The following is a 7,847-nucleotide window of genomic DNA, read 5'->3' as shown; positions in this document are numbered from 1 at the left end:
AGTCAGGCGGCAGGACAATGATGGGCAATTAACAGCAAGATAGTCTGGGGGGAAGGAGGCAAGGAAACACTGCCCCACCTGATTTTAACAGCTGATGGGGATGGTAATAGAATACACTGCAACCCAGGACAGATGGAAGGAGAATATTCCTTACCATGAACACATAAGAATGGTACTGCTGAGAATTGTAACATTTCCAGACCGGATCTGGAAATTACCTCAGGAAATATTGATCAGCTGACAGATTGCACTGATACCCCCTGGGGCTGTCAAATTCCAGCAGTATGGAATCGCCCTCAGACAGGACAATGGGAATGTTTCCAGCCAGTTCAGTGGTGTCTGGGCTGGGAGCCCAGAACTCCCACAGGACCCCTTACAGGTGTATAAAATATCCTGATTTAACAAGATCAAGGCCAAAGGATCCCAGGACAAAGGAAAAGTGGGATTGCACTGGGACAGACACTTGAGCTGTTTGGAATCCTGAGGTACAGCAGCTCCTGGCTGTGGCCTAGGCTCTAAGGCTGGGGTGTGTTAGAAGAAATGATTCTGCCTTTCTCAGTGACGCCAACAAACAATGAGCCTTGGAGAGGCACAGAGTGTCAGCAGGACACGGTCAGATCCTTAGGAGCCACAGGATGGGTGGGAAGTGATGGAATTTGGAGCACACGTTTGCCCCTGGGAGAATCAGGAGCACCATGGACACTGGGGGTATGAACGTTCCGTCCCTCGTGCAAGGAGTCACCACCGGGAACCCGACTGTGGGGAAAGGTTAAAGGGGATGGAGCTTGGAAACATCCCAGTGCGGGAACTCCAGCGGGATGGATTTTAGAATCCATCTCTGCTCCGCACAGATCTGCCTTTAGGAACAGACCAGCCACACACCACTGGGCTCTGCAGATGGAAACTTTAGTGAATGCAGCTCCTTTGGGGTTTGCTGAAATAAAGGAACAATTGCCAGCCACAGCTAAAATGACCTTACAGAGCAGATTGGCTTTAGCCCTATTGCTGCTACATGGACAGGGAGTGTGTGGATTCTTGAACTGAAACAGCAAGACTTGTTGTGTGCACATTCCAAATGTGATGCTGGATTGGATGATCGGGTAGAGAGGATAAAATCGGCTGCTGCATTCAGCAGGGAATTAAGGGGAGGATTATAAAGTAACTGTTTGGATAAAATATTTAACGGACTTGGATTTTCTCTGACTGATGGTTGGCCTCATTTTGGCAAAGTATAATTGAGATCACAGCAATACTTGTGCTTATGACGCTTTGAGCTGTGTAAAGAACATGGTTGTGAAAGCAGCTGAGGAACTCATGGGATGTGAGTAAAGGAGCAGAGTGCGGCTTATGAAGGTTTGAAGGTGTCTTGGTTTGAAAGACAGGTGTCTGCTAAGGAAGGCAGAAGCCTCCCTTGGAATGGCAGATGTAACCCCTTTCCCTCTGAGTTATTATAATTTTGAAATCAAGGGCTTTCAGGCAAAGATGTGGGAAAATAGGAGTAACAGTTCTTTACTATTTTATATATAACCAGTCAAACAAAACAGCAATAACTCTGGCAGTAACAGCAATCACAAACCCAGTCCCAGCCTTCTCGGCTGCCGGGCCCTTTCCCCTCGGGTGCAGTTCCGCTCGCAGCCGGCAGGGGCGCTGGCGGCTCCCGGTGAGCAGGGCAGGTGCGATGGTTCCCCCGCGGCTGCAGGGGGCGCCCCGGAGCGAGGTCGGGGAGCACGCGGCACCGGTGCCCCGGGATCCCGGGGAAGGGATGGAACAAAGGCTTCACAAAGCCCTGGGGAGCCGATCCCGGTGTCCGGCCGGACTCTTGGGAACAGCGGGCTGGAACGGTGGGCTGGAACGGTGGGCTGGAGCGGCAGGCTGGAGCGGCAGGGACGAGCACAGATTTCAGAGGACAGACGAGATGTATCCAAATGTATCCAAACGGGGACCCCCCCCCCCCCCCGAGGTCGGGCAGGCAGGGCAAGCACGGCTACAGCGTAGCGAAGGCTCGAAGCAGCAGCGGGGCAGGGCGGCCACAGCCCAGCCTCCAGCAGGGCAGGGAAAGCGACTTTGGGATCCCGGCGTTGTTTCCAGCAGAAAAGAAAAACGGCCGAAGAAGAAGAACCAGCAGCTCCTTTCTCTGCAGCTTCTCTCTCCGAACCCTGAGAGCGAACTGACCCCACACCCAGCCAAAACAAAAGGGTAGCCAGATCTTTTGTTTGCTCTCAAGCACCCAGCGATTTATCGTCTTAGAATGGGGGAAAATTCCTTTAACAGGAAAAAAACTAGACCTCTTAAAACCCCAACAGAAGGGAAGAGAAGCTTCACAACCCTCCAAGGGGCGGAAATTTGCCAGATGAAAAACCGTTTGCACCTGGTGGGTTCATACAATGCTTCTTCTCCAAAGGCCACTGGCCATGGAACCGCACAAGGCTGATTCTGTAGGCAGCAACCAGCCCAGGTGTGCCAACTTTCACCAGTTCACCGGGCAGTCAGGGCTGGCTTTGGGGTCAGCGACCACCAGGAACCCCCAAAGAGACCCCCAGGGCAGAAGAACGGATGTGCCAAGGGGTGGGAAAAATATGCAGTGATTTTGGGGCAATGATGATCGTGTGTGTGTTTCTTGTGGGACAATCTGGGAATGTGTCTGTGAAACACAGTCTGCAAACAGGAACATTCCTGAACTCGGCACACACGACTTTGGGAGGGGCTCTCCCCTTGTGCATCCGGCCCAATAAAGAATGCTGCTGCTTCGTGCTGCGCTGGTGCTGAGGAGGTTTTGTTTCACTGGAGTTTTGGTAACACCTCTGTGCCTGTGTCATAGAAGTCAGGAAGGGGCTGTGTGACATCACAGAGTGGGCTGCGACATCACAGGGTATTGGTGTGACGTCACAGAGAGGGCTGGGCCATCCCAGAAGAGGCTGTGACATCACAGAGTGGGTTGCGACATGACAGGGTGGCTGTATGACATCAGAGAGTCTACTGTGACATCATGGAGCAGCTCTGTGACATCACAGAGTGGTGCTGTGACATCATAGAGTTGGCTGTGACATCACAGCTTGGGCTCTGACATTACAGGGCAAAGGTCAGACATCCAGCAGACTATGACATCACAGAGCAATTGTGACATCACAGAGCAGGCTGTGACATCACGGGGTGCTGGTGTGACAGCACAGTGAAGAGTTGTGACATCACAGATAGGGCTGTGACATCACAGAGTGGGTTGTGACATCACAGGGCACTTGTGTGACATTACAGAGTGGTCATGTGACATCCCAAAACAGGCTGTGACATCACAGAGTGGGTTTTGACATCACAAGGTGGCCATATGACATCATAGACTCATCTGTGGCATCGCAGAGCAGCTGTGTGACATTACAGAGAGGACTGTGACATCACAGATGGGTGGTGTGACATCACAGAGTGGCTATGACATCACAGGGTAGCTATGTGACATCACAGAGTGAGCTGTAACATCACAGATATGGCTGTGATATCACAGGGCAGAGGTCTGACATAATAGAGTGGACTATGACATCACTGATGGTTGTATGACATCACAGAATGTGACATCACAAAGGGTTGTGTGACATCCCAGGGTGGCTGTGTGACATCCCAGGGGGTTGGATGCCATGGCAACCCTCAGCAGTTCCAGTGCCCTTGGAAACCCCCCCAGGACCCATTGCTGCAGTCAGGCTCCGTGGCCACTTGCCCGCAGAGCTGTGGCTACCCTCGGCTGCCATGGCAGCCCTCAGGACAGAGCGGTGCCGGGGCTGGTGCCAGCTACAATTGCAGTGACACTCGCTGATGCCCTCAGGTGCCACGGCAGCGGCCACAGGGACCCGTTCCTCACTTTGGTGCCACGGACACCAACGCTTGGCCCCGCTGCCATGGGCATTGGCACGCTCACCTGCACTCAGGGCCCATGGCCGGGCACTGCTGCCATGGACACGGGCACGGAGCCCTGGGCCACAGTCAGGTGCCGTGGCCACCAGCCCAAGGTCCCGTGGCCAGGGCCGGGGCCATGGAAAGGAACCCGTGGAGCCGTGCTGATGCTGGGTGGCCATGGGGTGCTGCTGTGGGCTGGGCCAGAGGGAATTTCCTTGCCAGCCCTTTCTCTGGGGCTGTGTTTGGCTCTGTGCTGAGCACAGCGTTGCTCACACTGAGATGGTTTTGTTCTTGCTGAGCTTGCACAGAGCCAAGGCCTTTCCTGCCCCTCGTCCGGCCACGCTGGTGAGGGGCTGGGGGTGCGGGGGAGCTTGGCAGGGGTCACAGCCAGGACAGGTGACCCCAACTGACCCCAGGCATATCCCAGACCACAGGACATCATGGCCAGTGTATAAAGTGGGGGGAACAAGGAGGAAGGGGGGACATTTGGAGTGAGGGTTTTTGTCTTCCCAGGTAACACTCAGGCAGGACAGAGCCCTGTTTTGCTGGTGGGCAGGGTCAGCACCAAAGACAGAGACAGAAACTGAAGGAATTGTGTAATTTATAAAATGCAAAGCTGCAAAGAATTACAAAAGTTCAGCAAAGCACATAATCATTGGCAAGGAATCACAGAAGGAGCAGCTCAGCAATGCCCCCAGTCATCAGTGCCAAAGACTGCCTGCAGTGATTAACCAAGATCCAGCCCCAGTTCCCCTCAGACTTTACCATCACCCAGAGCCACCCATCAGCTGGGGGAAGCTGTCCCAGCCAAGGACTGGAGAGCCACTCCCGGACACTGGGAATTCCTGCAGCTGCCTCCAGCCACAGCTGAGGCTCCAACCCCGCTGGGAGAGGGCCCAGCTTTGACAGTGCTGGAGAAACAAACTGACAGCACTTCTAGTGCGGGAACATCTGCTTTCATCCTCCTCTTGGTTTCCTCCTAAGCCTGGCCAGGGCTCAAGGAGGAGCCAAGGGAGTTGACTTTGACCATACAGCCCCAAACAAGGCCAGATGTTGGATTTCATGGCCTTGTCCGGCTTCTAAACACAGAAAGGTCAATACACTTTTCACTAATGAGGGGATACCTCTATCACAACGCTAATGATCATGCAAATTTCGGTAATGAGCAGATACAAAGATAACCTTTGGTTGGAAGGTTCATCCAGAGGTCATCTTTGGCTCAGGGCCTCTTGTTCAGGCCTTGGCACTTCAGGGATGTGGTTTAGTGCTGGGCTTGACTGTGCTGGGTTAATGGTTGGACTTGATGAGCTCAGAGGTCTTTTCCAACAGGAAGGATTCTGTAATTCCAGGATTCTGTCTGCTGCATTCAGCCAGGTCCATGGCACCAGCATTACTTTGGTCAAAAAGTCTCCTCTTGCTCAGCTCTTGTGGCCTAAGGCTTCAGCTCCTTCAGCTCCTGGTGCTGAGCTGCTCATGCTGAACGAGACGACTCGGAGAGAAGAATACAGTTCATCCAATTCCTTCTGGCACACGGAGAGGGGAGGCTGTGAAAACAGGAGCATTGTTTGCTGTGGCCTCCTCTGTGCCCTTCACATCTTTCAGCGCTTTGAAACAGCCAAGAGCTTTCTCCAAGAGTGCAATGAAGCAGCTGTTCCTGCTCCCAGCTCTTGCCCTTCCCAGTCTCTGCCTTTGACTGCTTCTGTCCCTCTTGCTGTGCCCTCTGTGCCCCCGGGGCTCGGTGGCTGCTGCCCAGGGCTGTGGCACTGGCACAGATCCAGTGCTCGAGACCCTCCTTTCTCTGCCCTCGGAGCTGCCTGCTCACAGCAGCCTTTTCCATCTGCAAGCTCCACATGGACAGGGAGTGCCCACCTCTGCTCCTTGCACACCCTCCAGGAGCCCAGGGCTGCCATCTCCAGTCCCTGCTGGCACTGAGGGCTCCCAGGTGCCCCAGGCTGCTGTGACACCGCTGCCAACGGGAGGGAACAGCGGCAGGGGCTGTGCTGAAAGTCAGCTCCATTTGCTGCTGCTGCTGCTGCTGTGGGGGTCATTTGTCCAGCCCTGCCCCAGAGCCAGGGATCAGATCCAGGCCCTGCTGCTGCTCCCTCGGGATCAGGCACAGTTTGGGTGTTGCTGTCAGTGCCAGCAGGAGCGGGCGCTGGAGCAGCGGGTGTTGACAGTGCCCCAAGCCCCGGGGCCCGAGGGGTGCCTGGGCTGCGGGGCTGGCAGGGAGCTGCCCCTTGTTCTCCCTGTGCCTCACGCAGAGCTGGGCCGCTCACAAGTGGGGCAGCACAGCAAACAGGGAGCCTGCGAGTCTCTGCCAGCCCTGTCTGCTCAGAGATTGGGCCTTGGAGCTGCAGGGGGACAAAGGCAGCTGCTTCTGGTCCCTCTGTGTGTCCCCATGTTCAGCAGTGCTGCTCCATCATTTAGGATGTGTTTTCTGTTTAAATTAATAGAAAAACAAAAAAGAAAAAACCCAGAAAATATTATGAAACATAAAACCAAAACCCAAATGTGGAGTGAAAAATCTTTTGTAACTCTGGATTAAGAGGTAACTGATCTTTTCAAAAAGACAACTCAGGTATTTGTAAATATGCTGAGGGCATTGATCCATCTTACTGACCTCAGCAGTCCTTTTTTAAAGATTTTGGGCTTTGTTTCCAACATCGTTATTTTAAACTGTGGTTGAAGCAACAAGAAATTGATTGTGCCCTGCCAGCTCCGAGCAGGACTGGCAATCTAAACTCTGTCCCACTCCAACTCATGGAGAAGATGCCCTTCCTTCTCACCCCGCCAATGAGCTGCACATTCCCTTGGAAATTGTCAGGGGGTTCTTAAAGATGCAAAGTCCCACTTAGGACTTTTTGCTCTGGTTTGGCAGTGGAGAAGGGCAATTCTTCATCCATCAGCTCCAGACTGCACTGCCTCAGGAACACGACCCACTCGCCAGCTTCGGCCCACTCGTGGCACTTCTGGAGGAGGAAGAAAGTGCAATGGCACAATTCCAGCCCAAAAGGAAGGAAGAGTGGGACAGACAGAACATCCTGTGCAGATCCAGGCGTTCAGCTGGGACTGTGGAGAGTTTGGGTTCTTGCCAGTGGGATGTGTGTCCCTGAGTGCAATCTCTTGGCCTGCACGAGAGCCTCACTCACCTGCAAAAGCAGAAAGCTCCGTCGCTGTGCTCACAACGGGCTTGTCTGATGCAAAGCTGTCAGAGCCCTGTGAGGGGAGAGCGGGCCCAGCCGTGCCCAGGGCTGAGCCCCAGCAGAGCCCTGGCAGAGCCCGGAGCAGCCTCAGCATCGGCAGAGCCGGGCTGCGAGGAGAGAAAGCAGAACCCGCCCGTCAGCTGAAGCCTCCTGTCCCCTTGTCCCAGCCACCCACAGTGCCCAGGCCGTGCTGGCCGTGCTCAGAGCTGGGCCCAAAGCTGCCCAGCATTGCTGCCTTTGGGAGCAGAGCAGGAGGGCAGGACATGTGCCCAGCCTGCAGCCAGCCATGGCACATCCACCTCCTCAGCAGCTGCCCAGAGCCCAAAAGCAGCTTGGCAGCCACTGAAGAATTCCCTGCAGCTGCCCCAGCAAAGGGGGAACCTTTGGTGCCTGTCCAGGCCGTGCCATGCCCAGCTCTGGCAGCATCCCCCTGGCTCTGGACTCACCTGCACACTGGCCATGGAGCGTGTCTTTGGAGAAGGTGCCACAATCAAAGTCCATCATCTTCAGCTGCCGCTGGCCAGCTCCAGGAAGAGGTTGTCGTCCTTGGTCTCGTCCTTGGTGTCTCCAGCAGCAGCAGCCCCACCTGGTACAGCTTCTCCAGGGGCTCCTTCTCCTTCCCTGGGGGCCAGACCAGGCTGTCAGGGTTCTGCCCAAGGCCCCAGCCATCAGTGAACCAGACAAGCAAAACCAGGGGGGGATGGTGGCCACCAGGGCTTGCCAGAGCAGGCCTCCAGCTCAGCTGCAGCCCAAGAGCTGCAT

The 7,847-nt window shown here is 54.8% G+C and overlaps 1 long non-coding RNA gene across 2 annotated transcripts; it reads right to left on the bottom strand.

The window, feature by feature from the left end:
- Positions 1-4,822: 4,822 nt before the first annotated feature.
- LOC121660466 lies at positions 4,823-7,696 on the bottom strand. 2 transcript variants are annotated; one of them, XR_006014673.1, is made up of 3 exons: positions 7,532-7,696; positions 7,032-7,192; positions 4,823-6,851 (listed from the first exon to the last, which is right to left on the bottom strand). It is a non-coding gene; the product is annotated as an uncharacterized LOC121660466 (long non-coding RNA). The 2 variants fall into 2 exon arrangements; XR_006014674.1 differs by having other exon boundaries at positions 4,823-5,426.
- Positions 7,697-7,847: the final 151 nt, after the last annotated feature.

This window comes from Corvus kubaryi, unplaced genomic scaffold (assembly GCF_017639235.1).
Source record: "Corvus kubaryi isolate FWS band 111438036 unplaced genomic scaffold, C.kubaryi_AGA036_p1.0 36155, whole genome shotgun sequence".
Taxonomy (NCBI): Eukaryota; Metazoa; Chordata; class Aves; order Passeriformes; family Corvidae; genus Corvus; species Corvus kubaryi.
This window is presented reverse-complemented; position numbering and strand designations above follow the sequence as displayed.